This window comes from Zalophus californianus, chromosome 6, assembly GCF_009762305.2.
Source record: "Zalophus californianus isolate mZalCal1 chromosome 6, mZalCal1.pri.v2, whole genome shotgun sequence".
Taxonomy (NCBI): Eukaryota; Metazoa; Chordata; class Mammalia; order Carnivora; family Otariidae; genus Zalophus; species Zalophus californianus.
In genome coordinates, this window is record NC_045600.1 from 64,138,514 (window position 1) to 64,157,410 (window position 18,897).

At 37.1% G+C, this 18,897-nt stretch overlaps 1 protein-coding gene across 3 annotated transcripts in view; it reads right to left on the reverse strand.

Moving 5' to 3' along the window:
- NUBPL (nucleotide binding protein like) overlaps nucleotides 1-18,897 on the reverse strand; it is a 279,513-nt gene that overhangs the window by 46,111 nt on the left and 214,505 nt on the right. For 2 of the 3 annotated variants that reach the window (XM_027571567.2, XM_027571565.2), the window contains exon 14: nucleotides 16,869-16,955. The gene's annotated coding sequence lies outside the window, so the exon portion shown is untranslated. Of the gene's footprint in view, nucleotides 1-4,811; nucleotides 4,905-5,295; nucleotides 5,371-16,868; nucleotides 16,956-18,897 lie in introns of those variants that run through there. The other variant, XM_027571564.2, reaches the window with a different exon arrangement.

Sequence of the window (18,897 nt, forward strand, 5' to 3'; positions counted from 1 at the left end):
GTGTCTAAACAATTACACAAAGTACAACTATTAATAACTGGGGGAAAGAGCAGATGCAAAATATATGCACAGATACGTGTATGTGTCTACACACATTTATTTTTTTCAAGCTCTGTCCACTTTAAGGACTAGAAACAGAAGATTGATCCAGTTTGAGAATCCCTAACACCACATATGATTTTAAAATATAATTTCTCAATAAAAAAAACCTTATTAGACAAATGGTAGATTCCAGGCATGACACAGGAAGTATACAGGGCAAGCTAGAACATCTTGTCATACCAGAGAGCAAGGAAGCTATTGATCACTACTTGGGTCATGTTAAAAGGATTCAGGAGCCACCTTGAAGAGGCTTCCACTGACCAAATATGTGATCATTTGAGCTTCAGTAATGATAATAAATGTAATGTATTTAAACCTATAAGTATATCTAAATCCATAAGTTCTTTTTTTTTAAGATTTTATTTATTGGACAGAGAGAGAGAGAGCACAAACAGGGAGAGCAGCAGAGAGAGGGAGAGGGGGAAGCAGGCTCCCCACTGAGCAGAGAGCCCAACGTGGGGTTCAATCCCAGGACCCTGAGATCATGACCTGAGCCAAAGGCAGACGCTTAACCGACTGAGCCACCCAGGTGCCCTAAATCCATGAGTTCTTAAATAATCTTGTAAAAAAGGTATTAGTCACCTCTGAAGTACTAGTTTCTGAGAATTAGCAAATAAAGGGAAAGAATCAAGCATTTATCCTTCTCTTCCTACATGAGCTTTACCACTGATTAACCAACAGTAAATGAAGTATCCCTTTATAAATGTATTCTAACTAATAAATGGGAAAGAAATTATAGAATAAGAATAGCCTCATTTTGGGGTGCCTGCGTGGCTCAGTCGGGTAAGCGTCTGCCTTCGGCTCAGGTCATGATCCCAGGGTCTTGGGATTGAGCCCCACATCGGGCTCCCTGCTCAGTGGGAAGCCTGCTTCTCCCTCTCCATCTGCCTGCCACTCCCCCTGCTTGTGCTCTCTCTCTGTCAAATAAATAAAATCTTAAAAAAAAAAAAAGCCTAATTTTGCTACTCTAATGAATTAAAAGTGTAGATATTAAGCATCAAAGCTGTTCCTATCCTAAAAAGAGAGACAACCTGATACCATGTGCCTCCTATGATCTTGCCAAACACCACTTAGAATCTTGCCAAAGGAAGAAAACATGAATCTGATCCACTGTCTGCACCCAGTTGCCAATTTTTAAGAAATAAGAGGACAGGGCAACATGTTGTACAGCACCAAGAGGCTGCCATCAGCCAAATCCAGACTTGGGGAAACTCTAAAGGTCAAACGGTCTGGATTCTTCCACATAAATTTAAAGGCAAAGAAAGGGATGGAGAAGGATTTTATAAGTTAGAAGAAACTTAAAGGTAATCAAATTTTAAAAATGAGCAAGACTAAACTATAGTGCTAAGGATGTACATAGGCAGAATAACACTAGAACAATGAAGCAAAGTGATTACAATAAAAAGTCAGGATATGATATGATCTCACTGATATGAGAAATTTGAGAAACAAGGCATAGGATCATGGGGAAGGGAGGGAAAAATGAAACAAGATGAAACCAGAGAGGGAGACAAACTGTAAGAGACTCTTAATCTCAGGAAACACACTGAGGGTTGCTGGAGTGGAGGGGGGTGGGAGGGATGGGGTGGCTGGGTGATAGACATTGGGGAGGGTATGTGCTATGGTGAGCGCTGTGAATTGTGTAAGACTGTTGAATCACAGACCTGTACCCCTGAAACAAATAATACATTATATGTTAATTTAAAAAATAAAGTCAGGATATGGTTACTTTTGTGGGGAAGGTGGAACTTCTGGGTGGGTATACTGTCAGGGTTCTCCAGGAAACCAACAGAATATATTATAGATGTAAGAGGATATTTATTACAGGAATTGGCTCACATGACTGTGGAGGCCAAGAAGTCCCATAATCTGCCATGTGCAAGCTGGAGAACCAGGAAACACAATGGTGTAAGCCAGTCCAAGTCTGAAGGCCTGGGAATCCCTAGCCTGATTCAACTATTAATCTCTTCCAGGAGGCACCCTCACAGATATAGCCAGGAATACTGTTTTACCAGCTATCTGGACATCCCTTAGCCCAGTCAAGTTGACACATAAAATTAGCCATTGTGGTGGGTGACAAAGTTCTATCTCTTAGCAGTTTCAAGAATGTTCACTCAGAATAACTCATTGCCATATAATTGCTTTGTGTTGCCTTCTGTAGCTGTGTTTTATTTTATAATAATAATATTATATTATTACAATAATAGTCCATCTGAAAGGACTCCACATCCTCTGTAGGTGGGAGAAGAGTCTGCTGTAAGGTCAGGAGATGGGATCAATTCTCCAACAGAAAATGTTGTCTAAGCAGGAAGCAAGATGGCCCTTCCCATGATGCTGATGAGCCACCAGCACATTCTCTGATTTTCCTCACCCTGTGGGTAAGATCACTGAGTCTTCCTGACAGAACTCTTAATTAATATAGTGAATCATTACTATTTTTATGTCAGGAGATACGCAAAAAGTACTTTAACGCAGGTCAAAAAAGCTCAAATTAATTTCACAGACATCTTTTAAATGGATTGCAAGTGGATGAGGACTGGAAAGGGGGCATATGACCTTCTAGATAAAGCAGCAGACCCGGTTCCAACCCTCACTGTCAAATCCTATTTCATCTAAAGATAGGGTCAATTCAACTAGGTGTACTGTGCTATGGTTATCTAATTCTTGATGGTTGAATGGCTTTTACAAATTGGTAAAAAAGAAGCATTTTATCCAATTAAAAAATTTTTTCCCATCACAAAAAACTTATTAGCCACCAGAATAGATTACTAAAGGAAGTTCTGCTATCTCCTTCCCATGAGAACCTAAAAAGTCATGTATTCAGAATCCCCTAGGTGTGGTGCATATGGAGATAGGTCCAACAGATGCCCACAGGTGTCTTCCAAGAAGACTGTTTGCCCAGATGTGCTGGGCATCACAGGAAAGCAGAAGAGCACTGTGGTTGATACCACAGACATGTATCAAAAAGATTTAAATTCACATCCTAGCTTTTGTCCCTGACTAGCTCTGCAACATTGAGCAAATCAATTAACCTCTCCAAATATTTATTTCCTTAACTTGTAGAATGAGGATAGATAGTAATCACAACTATTTCATTAAGTTGTTGTGAGAACTGAATGTAATGATGGATGTCAAGGGCAAGATCCCTGTCACTCCACAAGAGCTCACTACGTGTGGGCTATTATTATTAACATCATCATCATCATTGCCAGAGGGAGGGTCTTTTGAGAAACAAAATACTTCAGACCAGTGCTTCTTAAATGTAGTCCCCAAAGCAGCAGCCTGTGTATCACCTGGAGACTTCTTAGAAATACAAATCCCCCCATCTGCCCCCATCTCCAACCCCAGACCTACTGAATTAGAATCTCTGGTCCAGGGCCCAGCAATCTGTGTTTTAATAAGCCCTCCAGTAATTCCAGGCACGCTAGAGTTTGAAAACGATTGATCTAGTACTATTGTTTGTTGAAGCCTCTTGCAAACTTATGCTGGGAGAAAGCTTTAATTTTTCAGGAAGGCTGCTAAAATTTTGGGTTTTTTTATTGACTGAGAACAATTAACTTGAAATCTAGCCTTGATTGTATTCTATCAGCCAGTGATGCAGAAGACAGAATCCCTGTCTAATGCCCCACTAGGCTTTAAGTACAATGAAGGCAAGATTGTGACTTGTCATCTCTGTGTTCCCCAGCATCTTACACTGTCTGACAAGTTGTAAATACTCAATAAATATTCATTGCCTGAACAATGAATGAAGAGTTAGGAGAAAGGCTGGAGATGATTATAGCATTCAACCAGCAGATAAATTCCCCTCTCAGGTCATCTAATGTAGGATTTTGTTTTAAAATGCTTGCTTTCTATAAAACTCAGGAGACATTCATTTGTTTGACTTAGTCAGCAACTTAAACATACCTTATAAAAATGTATGACTTCCAAATGAAATTGGAAAAAAAAGATTAACAGTGATTTTAAAACCTCAAATAACTAAATTCCCAATGAAACTGAATTTGGGGCAGTACTCAGTTAGCTCGTGGGTTAAAGAGGCAACCCAAAGAAAACAAATGGATGGAAAGGATTTTAGTTGTTTCAAATGCAATTCTGAGGTTACATCCTAGAAATAAAGAGAGGGAACTTGCTTTCTCCTTCTATATATGCATACATATTACAGTAGAAGCAGAAATGATTGTTTATAGCCTGAAGCATGACAAAATCCAGATTAATCAAAGGAAGGTAAATAGACTATACTGAATATAATTTATTAAGGCAGGGAATTATAAAATTTTTGTTTTAGGAAGGTTTTAATAATTCTATATTTCAATTAATCTGCATATCTCATTAGACACATCTGTTAATTAAAGTTTAACAGATTTAGAAAGCAGCAATCATATTGTCAAGGTGAAGCCCCACATCTTCATATAGAAAAATATCTTTTCCTTTAGGAATTAGTACATAAAACTCACAACCACAGGTCCAGGAGGCATAGGAAAATTAAATGCAGTCTGGCACTCATCCACACCTGCAGACTGTATAGAAAAATATTAAAGTAATAAAAAAAAGTGTCAGAGGCAGTAATACCAGGATCATCCATATTTATTTTGCTTTTTGTATTTGACCATCTATCAGTGTGAACAGCCCTCAGTAAAAATGAATGGTTTTATCAATATTCTCAGCAAAACATATTTGGTTTCATCAGGGTAAGATCTACCGCCACCAACCTTGAAAGACTGGTCTCCTGGCCCTGGGACACCACCTTTCCTGAAGATGTGACACAGAGGATGAATGAAAAGCATATATTATTTGGAGCAGCTCTGTACATTAGAAAAAAAGAAAAAGAAAATTGACTGACTGACAGCAATTTCTTGGTGGCACTTGATGAAATAATGCAAAGTTAATTAATAAATTAATAGGGACATTGGATCTATCTTTTTTTGCTTTTGGTTTAGGAGTAATGGGAGACCCTCAGGCACTAAAGGTGCATCATCCATTGACTTGTAAGTAGGTTGAGGAAGATAAGGGATATCCCGAGGAGCTTAACTTACTCTCAAGGAGAATTTACTGACTCGTTCGTTCTTTCATTCATTCATTCATTCATTCATCCGCTCCTCTGTAATTCTGTACTTGGTGCACCGTTAGATGTGCTTCAGTATTTAAGAAGTAGAACAACTGATTTGTCCATTTTTCTATACATTCTATTGATACCTTTTCGGTGATTGTAAACTGTTCAAGGATTTCATTCTTGTAAGACATTAAGAGGATCTGTCTTCACTCTCCAATCTTTCTGAAATTAATAAAAATAGTTTTGGAATGTTCTTCTTTTAAAATTTTACAATGTTTTCTCCATTTTTCTACTAACACGATTATTTAGACCCTACACCAGCAGTGTTTACAACTGTGTGATGACAGAGGGGAAAAATCACAATACCTTTATTTTAAAGAGTTACATGTCTGCTGATTTTTTTGTATAGTTAAGGAGAATATAAATTTCTAATGCTGGAATTAAGGAATCTGGGAGTTGAAGGATGCACAGGGTATCTAAGAAAGAACATGTTTCAACTTCCACTGTCATATAATGACTCCCAAAGCTCTGTCTGCAGCCCAGCCTCCTTTCTGAGATTCCGGCCAGACACAGAACTGCCTTTCTGATACTAACACTCTGATGGTATAGAGGTCTACAAGGCTTGTTTCAAAGGCTCAGCATTCAAGTGCACACGCGCACAAACACACATACTTGCACAAACACACACCCTTGGCATTTGCCATCATGAACACAAAATAGCCTTTTAAAAGTGGGTCTTAAAAAAAAAGTGGGTCTTTATGTGGAAATGAGCCAGGTTCTCAGTCTAGAGATAGACTCAAGAGATGTCTCAGCATGTGTTTTCTTTCATGCCTGTTTCTAATGCCAACCAATGCTGCAAATAGCAGCTGACAATTCCAGACCCGCCCAAATGCCTGCAGTGCAATTAGGACTGTCCTCACCACCCTCCCCCCTTGATGGCAATTATATGACATGCTTAGAGGAACTGATGAATAAACAAACAGAGGTCTTTCTGAGGAGCCTTATTTAATAATTCTGCAGAGACTACACACTTGACCCAAACAATAAAACTGGTGGTGTATAACTTTAGAGTTACTCCCCATAAGCTCACCAGGGTCTGGGATAAACTTCAGACAATCAACAGTTAGGCAAAGATGGCAAAAGATTACAGTACAGAGACTGACAGATTGCTGATGCTGCCATGGGCTGGGACCTATCTTTGATGTATGCAAGGTATTCTTGCTGTAACAAGGGTCTTTTCAGTTGCACATAATAAATCCCCTCTTGTTTAAACAACTAGGCTTGGGTGATCAACATCGTTCCTTTTGTTTTAGCGAACTATAAGATAAAAAATGAACTCACATGGCCTGGAGGGAGGGACTAAGTCACGCCTAATAAAAACACTTTATGAGGTCATAGTGGTTATACATGTTCCATAGGCACCTGAGACTTACTGTGGCCAAAATCATTTACCATCTTCCTTCTAAAACACCCTGCTCCTCTTCCTATTGCCATGTCTCCATGACTGGTACCATCTGTCCAACCACATCCAGATACCATGTCCTACCATTTCTAAATCCTATTTGGATTCACCACCCTGAGTTGTTACATCAGAGAGAGGAGTTCAAAGTGGGCATTTAGTAGGTGAGGCAAGTTGAAAGATGGAATGGACTACCATGGAGGGGGCAGGTGAAATCAGAAAGCAGGTGGTGATGACCTTCAAAGAGTCCTAGGTAGGGGGTTAGAGGCACAGTCACCCTGGATGAATTCTGAAGACAAAATGTATATGCTTGTTGGCCCCTTATCTGCTTCCAACATTCTCATATGTGGGCAGGCCAAGATCATTCAGATGGTTCAGACAGGGAGGAAGAGCAGCAAGTTGAGGTGGTTCATGTTTAAAACCCACAATTTTCACTGCACAGTAATAGGTAAGTTCATCTGCTGAGAGAGAGAGAGACAGGGATGTGTAAGGGAGTCTCTAGAACTGTAGAGGTCTGAAAGAGTCTCTGGGGGAATGGAGAGGGAATTGGCCAGGGACACACACCCAAGCAGCCCTGAGGACCTCACTAAAGCTGGAGACCACTAACTTGTAGTGCCATTATATCCAGGTGTGTGGTTTTCTTCAGTGTTGCTGAACAGTTTCAGGAGTAGAGGAAGCAGATTGCAGGAGTGATACAAACTTTACCATTAACAAAGCAGGTGTGATAGTTACACAACAAGATAAGGGAGTAAGGGAGAAGCCAATGGACACATTCATGGTTAGAGAAGACAAGGTGTGATGGTTACTTTTATGTTTTAACTTGGTTGGGCTGTGGCACCCAGATATTTAGATAAACATCATTCTGGATGTTTCTGTGAGAGGGTTTTTAGATGATATTAACATTTAAATAAATGGACTTGGATTTGTTTTGCTTCTTAAATTCCACGTATGAGTGAAATCATGTGGTATTTGTCTTACTCTGCCTGACTTATTTCACTTAGCATAATATACTCTAACTCCATCCATGTCATTGCAAATGGCAAGATTTCATTCCTTTTGGTGGCTGAGTAATATTCCATTGTGTGTGTGTATGTGTGTGTGTGTGTGTGTGTGTGTGTGTGTGTGTGTGTGTGTGTACCACATCTTCTTTAGCCATTTATCAGTTGATGGACATTTGGGCTCACAGGAAGGGGAAAAAAAAAAGAGAGAAGGAAACCATACAAGACTCTTTATGAGAGGAGGGTTGTTAGAAGGAGGTGGGTGGGGGATGGGCAAAATGGATGCTACGTATTAAGGAAGGCACTTTGTTGTGTTGAGCACTGGGTATTAAATGTAAGTGATGAATCACTAAATTCTACTCCTGAAAACAATATTACACTACATGTTAACTAGAATTTAAATAAAAATTTGAAAAAAAATAAAGGAGAGCTGTAATGTTAAGATATGAGGAATCACTGCCTTACAACTCATTAAAAATATAAATAAATAACTAAATAAATAAATAAATTTTGAGTAAAGCAGATTGTTCTCCATAATGTGGGCAGGCCTCATTCAACTGATTAAAGACATGAATACAAGAAAAGACTGACCTCCCTAAGCAAGAAAGGAATCCTGGCAACAAATAACTTGGACTTGAATCACATCAGCTCTTTCCTGGTCTCCAGCCTGACAGCCTTTTGACTTGAATCACAACATCAGATCTTCCATGAGTCTCCATCCTGCCAACCTACCCTACAGATTTTGGATTCACCTACCTCCATAACTGTGTGAGCCAATTCCTTAAAATACATCTCTCTCTGTGAAAATCAATCAACATGATATACCACATTAACAAAATGAAGGATAAAAATCATATGATCATCTCAAGAGATACAGAAAAAGCATTTGACAAAATCCAACACTCATTCATGATAAGAAAAAAACCTCTAAACAAGGTGGGTATAGAGAGAATATAACTCAACATAGTAAAGGCCATATATGTCAAACCCATAGCTAACTTCATCTTCAATGGTGAAAAGCTGAAAGCTTTTCCTCTAAGATCAGAAACAGGGCAAGGATATCCACTCTCACCACTTTATGCAACATAATACTGGAAGTCATAACCACAGCAATCAGACAAGGAAAGAAAATAAAGTAAAGAAAAGGGAAAGGATTGGGAGGGGAGGGGAGGGGAGGGAAGGGAAGGGAAGGCAAGGACATCTGAATTGTTAACAAAGAAGTAAAACTGTCACTATTTGCAGATGACATGATACTATATATAGAAAACCATTGAGGCTCCAACAACAACAACAAAAAACCACATTAGAATAAATGAATTCAGTAAAGTTGGAGTATACAAAACTTATATACAGAAATCTGTTTCTATACACTAATAAACTAGTAAACAGAAATCAAGAAAATGATCCCATTTACAATTGTATAAAAAAAGAATAAAATACCTAGAAATAAATTTAACCCAGGAGGTGAAAGACCTGTACTCTGAAAACTAAAAGACACTAATGAAAGAAATTGAAGATGACATAAATAAATGGAAAGATATACCACACTCATGGATTGGAAGAATTAATATTGTTAAAAAGTCCATACTACCCAAAGCAATCTACAGATTCAATAAAATCCATATCAAAGTATCAAGAGCTTTTTCAAAGAATAGAACAAATAATCCTAAAATTGGTATGGAACCATAAAAGACCCCAAATAGCCAAAGCAACTTTGAAAAAGAAGAACAAAGCCAGAGATATCACACTCCCAGATTTCAAATTATACTACAAAGCTGTAGTAATCAAAACAGTATGGTACTGGCATAAAAATGGACACACAGATCAACGGAACAGAACAGACAGCCCAGAAATAAATTCATGCTCATATGGTCAATTAACCTGACAAAGGAGGAAAGAACATACAATGGGAAAAAGAGAGTTTTCTTCAATAAATGGTGTTGGGGAAATAACAGCTACATGCCAAAGAATGAAAATCAACCATTTTCTTATATGATATACAAAAATAAACTCAAAATGGATTAAAGCCCTAAATGTAAAACCTGAAACCATAAAACTTGTAAATGAAAACATATGCAGTAAACTCTTGGGCATTGGTCTTAGCAATATTTTTTTGGATCCATCTCTTCATACAAGGAAAACAAAAGCAAGATTAAAACTATTGGAACTACATAAATTTAAAAAGCTTTTGCACAGCGAAGGAAACCATCAACAAAACAAAAAGGCAATCTGCTGAATGGGAGAAAATATTTGCAAATGACATATCTGATGGGGGTTAATATGGAAAATATATAAAGAACCCATACAACTCACCACCAAAAAACAAACAATCTGATTAAAATGGTCAGAGGATCCGACTAAACATTTTTCCAAAGATGACAGTGAGATGGTCAACAGACATGTGAGAAGATGACTTCTCAATATGACTAATCATTGGGGAAATGCTAATCAAAACCACAATGAGATATCACTTCATACTGTCACAATTGCTAGGATCAAAACACAAGTAATAACAAGTGTTGGCAAAGGATGTAGAGAAAAGGGAACACCTGTGTAATGATGGTGAGAATGTAAATTGGTATACCCACCACGGAAAACAGTATGAGGTTCCTCAAAAATTAAAAACAGAAATACCATGCAATTCAGCACCTCCACTTGTAGGTATTTACCAAAGAAAATAAAAACACTAACCAAAAAGATATATGCACCCTTATGTTCATTGCAGCATTATTTACAAGAGCCAAGATATGGAAGCAACTGAAGTATCCATCAATAGATGAATGGATAAAGAAATGTAGTATATATACACAATGAAATATTATTCGGCCATAAAAAAAGAATGAAATCTTGCCATTTGAAACAACATGAATGGATCTAAAGGGTATTATGCTAAACAAAACAGAAACAAATTCTTAAATACAGAGAACAAACTAGTGGTTGCCAGAGGGGATAGAGGATAGGGAAATTGGTAAAGGGGATTAAGAGGTACAAACTTCCAGTTAATAAAATAAGTAAGTCATGGGGATATAGAGTATAGCTTGGGATATAGTAAATAACACTGTAATAACTTTGTATGATGACAGATGGTAACTATACTTACCATGGTATTTTGTAGTGTCACTATATTGTACACCTCAAACTAATATTGTATTTCAATTGATAACATCAATAATAAATAGATACCTAAATAATCTCTCAATCAATCAGTAGACAGATAAGTAGACATAGCTACATCCACCTTTCTACCTACCTATACATACTCACACCTTACTAGTTCAGTTTCTCTGGAGAATCCTAACTAATCCAGGAGGTAAGTCCAGAGAGAGGGGAAGGACTGAGTGAAGAGACATAAAGGCATTGCAAGTCCAGAAAAGCAACTTTAGAGAGGGTAAGGGAACATGAGAACAGGAAGGACAGTTAAGTTACTACATCCAGAGTTTGGAGAGTTTCAGATTTCAGATACAGAGTGGATGTAAATGAGAACAAAGTCAGGGCTGAAGGAAGAGAATGTGGAAAGTGAAAAAGCCTTTGGGGCTCAAGAGCTGCACATGGAAAGCAGTACACTCCGTGACCATGGGGCCTGGAACAAAGACAGGACTGTGAGCCAAGGCATCAGGAGACAGGCAGGGCTGCCTGCTAACATTTTCCAGTGGCTCCTTATCATCTGCAGAGAAAGTCACCTTCACATGGCCCTTTGCACCTTTCTAGCTCACCTCTCCTCAGCCTCAGTCCAGCCACACTGACCTCCGTGTCTATGGTCTGGAAGTTGACTAAGCTCTCGGCCTTCAAGCTTTTGCACACTCCATGCTTCTTGCCCTTCTTGGAAGGGCAATCCACTCCTCACCCCACTTCTCTCTCTCCATACTGGCAGCTTCAAAGGAAACCAAAACAAATCCTCACCTTGACAAGCACTCTTAAAAAACCAAAGACCATCTGAGCAATAATCTCTTAAAAGGTCAGGAACATTTCTTCCTATACTCAGTGGTTAGCTACATCCTGAATGAAACAAATTGCACTTTTCTATGGAACTGCATGTTCTATTTTCCTTTTAAAAGTTTCAGACTGCACAATCCCAATCACATCCCAGAATTTGAGCTTTCTAGGTTTGATTCAGATAGCATCAGAGAACTGTATTAATTACCTGCAAAGATGACAGAGCCAGCAGCAGGTGGCAACAGGTGGACTCACATCCAAGCTCTTAATTTTTTGCATACCACTGTCCATTGCCGTCTCCCTTCCAATTTCAATGTTTAGTGCAGATATATGCTTTGTGCATTGATTTCTTTTCCTATTCTTGATTTTCCCTCTACAGCCTCTATTGAACCTAGTGCTTTATTTAAAAAGTGGTAAATAAAACATGAACTTGGTTTTTACTTTTAAAGCATGAGGTGGTTCAATAAATAGAAGAGTGGATGGATGTTAATCAACTACACTTGATTCATGGCTTTCCAACTGATATCTGGATCAGAGACTCTGGCAGTAAACTTTAAGGAACAAGGAACTTCAAGTTCTTTCCTTGGCCTGAGAAAAATTTAACCATTTTTGCTCATTTTCTTCCTTCCATAAAGACTGTATGGGGGTGGGGACAGACTTTAGGGGACTGGAGTGACTCCATTCTAAGTGACTACCTTTGTGTGTTCACTCACCTTCCCAGACCATCCTTCAAGTACCCCCAGTAACTTAGACAACAGCATTATTAGATGGTCAGAGTCTCCCACAAGTGACCCTTCTTTCTACAACTGAGGAGGCTGAAGCTCTTAGTGGTAGAAATAAGTATGATTTCTATTTTCCTTAGACTAAATGCTCTCCTTCCTTAATAAGCTTCTCCTCATTCACAGTGAAATTGAAAACACAGCCTTTTCCTGATGACCAGATGGCCCAGGAAATTTAATCACTTCAAGCACTGCACACTTCTTCCCCACCACCCTCCATGGTGGCGAAACCAGAGGCACACTCCTTATTCCTCCCAGGTGCCAACCTCTCTTGAGTGCTTCCCTCAATCATTATTTTTTAAAAGCCAGAGCAATGGAGTTGGGAGAAAGCAATATTTCTTTAAAGTCATAAAAGAAAATAAATCTTTCAGAGGAGAGAAAGAGTAAGTGAATAAAAGAAATGAGTCAAAGTGATATTCTTCATTAATATTTAAATCAACAAGGATGCCACTTACATTTATTCTAACTTATCTGGAATAATTGCGTTTGAATTAAAATTTCCCTTCAAATTCATACTGAGGTTTTCAGTGAGTAAAGCAAAGAAATTCTGATGGATAACGTAGGGTAATATGAATAGAATCTTACATCAGCTGACATCCACTTAATACTGTGGACTGTTTCAGCTAATAAAAGCCTATCATGATTCCTGAGTTTCTTTGGGTATATTTTCCTTTGACAGTCTTACATAGGTAAGTTTATTAAACTTTTCAAACTTGTTTCTTCCACCTGAAAAAAAAATGCGTACCTTAGGCTATTGACCTATAGGCCAATATATGAAAATAATAGAGGGAAAAATTTCATATTAGTATAGCACATTCCAGGAGAGATCATTTTTTTTAAAGATTTTATTAATTTATGAGACAGAGAAAACAAGCATAAGAAGGGAGGAGGGGCAGAGGGAGAGGGAGAAGCAGACTTCCCCACTGAGCAGGGAGCCCGATGCAGGACTCAATCCCAGGATCCTGGGATTGTGACTTGAGCCGAAGGCAGACGCTGAACTGACTGAGCCACCCAGGCTTCCTCCAGCACAGATAAATTAACTATTCCAAAGGAGATTTCCCCCTATAGTTTGCTCTCTTATATCATCAGGAAATCAACCCTCACCTCCTTCCTCAAACCAATTTTGAAGATGGGAACTAATGCTCTTATTTACATAGGAATTGATAACTCCTTCAATTACTGCTGAAAATAATAACATGTTAAGGTTGCTAGAACTGTCAAGGAAAATTAGTTTGCAAGAGGGATTTTTATTAACAGAATTGTGAAGTGAAACCAAAACTGAAGTGGCAGCACCTATTTTGCATTTGGAAAATATGCTCTTAGAAAATGTACAAGCAAGTCACATCCACACTTGTTTCTAAAAGCTCAGGACACTAAAGTATTCTAAAAAGCATGGCAATAAAGCCATCATTCAGAAGTAAAAGTGGATTATACAGGTTCCAGACGAAATACGTAGATGGCAGGTTTTTCTCTCTTTCCAATACTTCATTTTATAAAAAAAGCAACTTGACTAGCTCCTGTGTCTTATTCTCTACCAACAGGAAGTGATTATAATGAATCTCCATTTTTGATATTCCTTGCAAAATGTAATTAACTGGAAGCCTTAGACAGATACAAAAAATCTTGTTTATACAAAAATTCCTCCTCAGAAAGGATAAGAAATCTCCGTGATTCAACAGAAAACAATTAGTCACTAATTCAAGACAGTAAAAACTTTTCTCTCCTCATCACAAAAAGACATAAACTAATGAAATGTTTTGATATTTTTCCTTGTTGATGATTTTACGCACACTAGTTATAAAAACTGGTTAGTGTGGAGGGAGACTAAATAATGTTAAGTGTTTCAAGCGACAGTCTGAACACTAATTAAAGAGTAAGGACCTCGGTTCAGAGCCATGTTTTTTCCTCTTCCAAAAAATACATTGAGCCTGGAATTTGAACTAAAGGGTCACAGAATATTTACTTTAAAACTTTCTAGTCAGTAGAAGAAAACACTTCTTTGGTACAAAGGCGCAAACATGACCTAACATTCCCTATAAATCTTGAGCAAGGAAAATAGGATGTAATAGGGGGGAAAAAAAAGCCCAGATTTTAGTTCCTAAAATAAACTTTATGCAATCACAGGAAGCATTTAGATCCCTTTTTTTCCTCCTCTTGCAGGAAAATGAAACAATCTCTGGACCACAGGAAATAACACAAATTTTAGAAAATCCCTGTGGTATGAGAGAAAAAACTTCAAGTGGATCTTTTCTGAGTCCCTTAGATGACGTAAAGGACAACAGATGTTCAAAGACTCAGGGACTTCAACAAGAAGTAATTGGTTCATACTGGCAAGACGGACAACTCCATCTGAGGTGCAGGAAAATAGGACAGCAGAGTCACACACATAACCCTACAAACAATATTGTCTGCACACAACTAGCTCCGGGCTTCATTTTGGCAAAAAGGGCAACTGCAAGAAGAGTAATCAGGGCAAGAAGTACAGAAGAAAGAAGGGATGGGGGGGGGGGGGAGGGACTGAGGAAAGAAGAGAAGGGATGGGGCTATTTTATTCTAGGTTGCCGGCAGATTTTACTAAAACCAAGTAAAAATATGGGCATGTCAATAATTGATGGGACAATTTCAGAAAAATCAACAATTCATAACTGCAGATATATACACATACGAAAAAATTCATATCATAATATAACTGGGTAGGAGAAAAGGTTTATAATGTTTTAACTAAATTTAATTACAGGTATCTAAAGAATAAATCCTGTGAAATCTACTTTCTGCCTTAAAAATATTTTCTCTTAGCATACCCAGTTAGGAGGGTATTTTTGGCATTGCTACATAGGGCACATTAGTAGGCAAACATTTTTATAATCTCATAGAAGCCTTATCAATTAAATCCTTCTCAGGATGAAAGGTCAAAAAGTGGTTTAAGTAGGGTAAATCAGGAAGAATTTCATATTTTGTAGAGATTTCTTTGAACACTTCTTTTAACAATATAATCCAGTCGTCATCCCATTCAGAATATATAACGTTGGTTTGTTCTTTATACTAGCGGCACTGTATTCTATTATATGGCTGCTCTACAATTTATTTAACAAGTCTCTGTGGAAGGAAAATGGGTGGTTGAGTGAGTAGAAGGAGAAAATACATTTTTTTCTCCAAATTTTAATTTTTAAGGTTATATTTCATACAAAGAATTTGTACAAGTGGGGCACATGGGTGGCTCAGTTGGTTAAGCGTCTGACTCTTGATTTCAGCTCAGGTCATGATCTCAGGGTCATGAGATCACGCCCTGTGTCAGGCTCCACACTAGGCATGGAGCCTGCTTGAGATTCTCTCACTCTCCCCTTTTGTCTCTCTCTCTCTCTCTCTTAAAAAAAAAAAAAAGTACAAGTGAGCTAAGAAATAAAAAAAATATCTATGACCCCTCTCATCCACTCACCTCCCAACTTAAAAAAACAAAACAACTAGTTTACAAAAACTGTAGCTATCTTTGTGTTCCTTTCCTGCCTCATCCCCCACTGACACCCTAGAAGTAAGTTACCTGATTTTAATGTCTGTCATTCCCACAGGTTTTTAGGAAAATTTAATCACATGTATATATGACTATTATCATATATTACTTGAGGTTTTTTGAACTTTATAAAATGGTATACTATAGTCTTCCATAACTTGCCGTTTTCACACATTATGTTTCTAAGATTATCCATTTTTATGAAGAGCCGTTCATTATCACTCCTGCATAATATTCTACTGTATGACTATACTACAAGGAATTTATCCACTCTTTTGTTTCTGGACATTTGGGTTATTTGCAGATTTTTGCTACTCTGAATAGCACTGCTATGAACATTCTCATATGTGTCTTCTGGTGCACATGTGCAAGAAATCCTAGGAAACACCCAGAGCAGAGTAGTAAGTTATGTGATTGTAATATTATAACAACATGTTCTCCAGAGTGGTTGTTTACCACTTTACCAGCAATGTCTAAGACACAAGCCTTTCAACACTTTTTGTAAGACTTTTAATTTTTACAACCCAGTGCGTACACAATGGCATCTCATTGGTTTTGATTTGTATTTTCTTGATTACTACTGGGATTGAGCTTCTTTTGTTTATTGGCCATTCATATTTTCTCTCCTGTGAAATACCTATTTTGTTTCTATTGCCCAATTTTCAATTAGGTCATCCTTTTTTTCCTTATTTATTTGTAAGTTGTTCTTGCATTATTCCAAATAACTAATTATCGGTGCTGCAATATGTTCTCTCAGTTTATGGTTTATCTCATTTTCTATATGTCTTCTACTGAAGAGACATTCTCAATTTTAATGCAGCCAAATTTATCAATCTTCTCTTTTATGATTAGGGTTGTTTTTGTATAAGAGATTCTTCCCCTAAGGTCACAAAGGTCCCATGTTTTCTTCAAAATTTTATAATTTTACTTTTACTGGGTGTTATATGAAAACAATGAATCGTGGATCACTACATCAAAAACTAATGATGTATTGTATGGTGACTAACATAATAAAATAAAATAAAATAAATAATTTTACCTTTTAAAGTTGATTTTATATGGCATGAGGAAGGGATCCATTCTTTTCCATGTAGATAACCAGTTGTCCCAGCACTGTTTCCTCCATCTGCAATACCATTTTGTCATAAGTCAAGTGTTCAAATATGTACAGACTGTTTCTGGGCTCTCTTATTTTCTATTCTTGTGTTAACAACAAACTGTCTTAATTACTGTAATTCATAGTAAGCTTTGATATCTGGTAAGGCAAGTTACTTTCCTCCTCCTCCTCCTCTTCCTTCTTATTTTCTTAAACAGGACTTTCTCAGCTATTCTTGCATCTTTGTTCTTCATATAGATATTTCAATCAGATTGTTAAGCTTTTTTAAAAAGGACAATTATTTTTCATGTAATGCCTTTTTATACCTTTTACATTTTGTCTGGAAGCCACATATTATAAATAAAAAATAATTTAAAAAAATCTTATGACTGCCCATTGTGTCAAGGTCAATCTGCACTTCATGTCATTTAAGGCCCACTGTAATCTGATTAGTTTTCCAGCCTATGATCCATTACTTCCAAACAGGAAACTACATCTCTAAATAGGCTAGTTTTTCTAAAGCTCTCTCTTGTAAACCAGTCAGCCCACTTATACCCCATCCTTGCTCATATTATTTCCTCATATTAAACCACCTATTCTTCAAACCTGATTGCAGATCTTTCTCCAATCCGGTTCCCTAAAACTACTAATGTACTTAAAGTCAGAGTTTGGCTCTTATTAGTTTTAAATTTTATTTGTGATAGTTTAGTGTCCTCAATTAAAGTATGAGCTTTCTAGGGCAACTATGGACTACAAAAGAGTTAAAGAAATATTTCTGATGGGCTCTTTTCCATGTTAAATGGATTTTAGACTAATCACCGTTGCTGACTTTTGGGCCCAGTCACAATAAGGTCTTTTTATTTGGATTTGTTGTCTTGCTTTTGTACTTGATGTAGGTGGGTAAATATGATTAGTGAACTACAAGAGAAAGCCATGCTTAATGGAATTCATTTGTGAGGGACTTTTACAACTTAATTTGAAAATCCCTTCATCAGCAGAGACAGCCTAATAACATGTTCTTGTAGTACTTTACAATGTATCTATATAGCTCTCCATCTGAAGAGATGATAAAGAAACAAGTGTGTGAACCATAATTAAATCCATTAGGCACAGTGTGAGAAATAATGTTTAAACAACAGTTCAACAGCAGCAACACCCATATTCTTCAAAATCTTTTCTAATGCTTGAAACAGATATAGTTGAAGATAATTTATTGTTCTTATTTTATTTCTCAATTAAAATAATAAAAATTAAAAATCATTATTGCTTGATATATTCACTTTGTAGAAGACAACTAATGTTGCTGTAAAGGCCCAAACTAATTTGCAATAGTATAAAAATTACCGAAGGCATAGGGTATGAATGAGCTGAAATAAAAACCAACAACTATGATACTTAAAAATATCTAAACAAGATTACAAATAATAAAGAGCAAGAAAATAGTTTGAAAAAATCTTCAACTAAATGACCACTTTTTGTCTTTTTTTATTAAAGGATATTCTTTTTTGTATTAAACATCTTTTATGTATTAGCCAACTTATCTGTTATAAACCTGACATTCCTGGGGATAAAAGTCAGATACTTTTCAATTAATAAGTTGGAAGTATAGCACATCATTATTTATATAGGTCATTCAATTTTAATAAGATTTCAAAGCACTGATATGCTTTACACTGAAGATTGGATTTAAATGTTATTTAAGTAAAGGTTTCTGATTAGGAAAGTGGTCTATGACCAAGTTCTATTGTCATTGTACTGCATGGAAACTTTAAAATTATTTAAAAATAGTTTTAAATGAGAAAACAATTTGCTGCTTCTGCCATATCCTTTGCAATAGGATATGGCAGAAAAAAGGAAAGAAAGCAAGTAATTGAACTGGTTATCCTTCAAGTTTCAACCCGAAATCTAAACATCAATAGTCATTCAAACTAGCTCAAGAGAGAATGTTCATCTAGTTTTCAATAAGATTTTT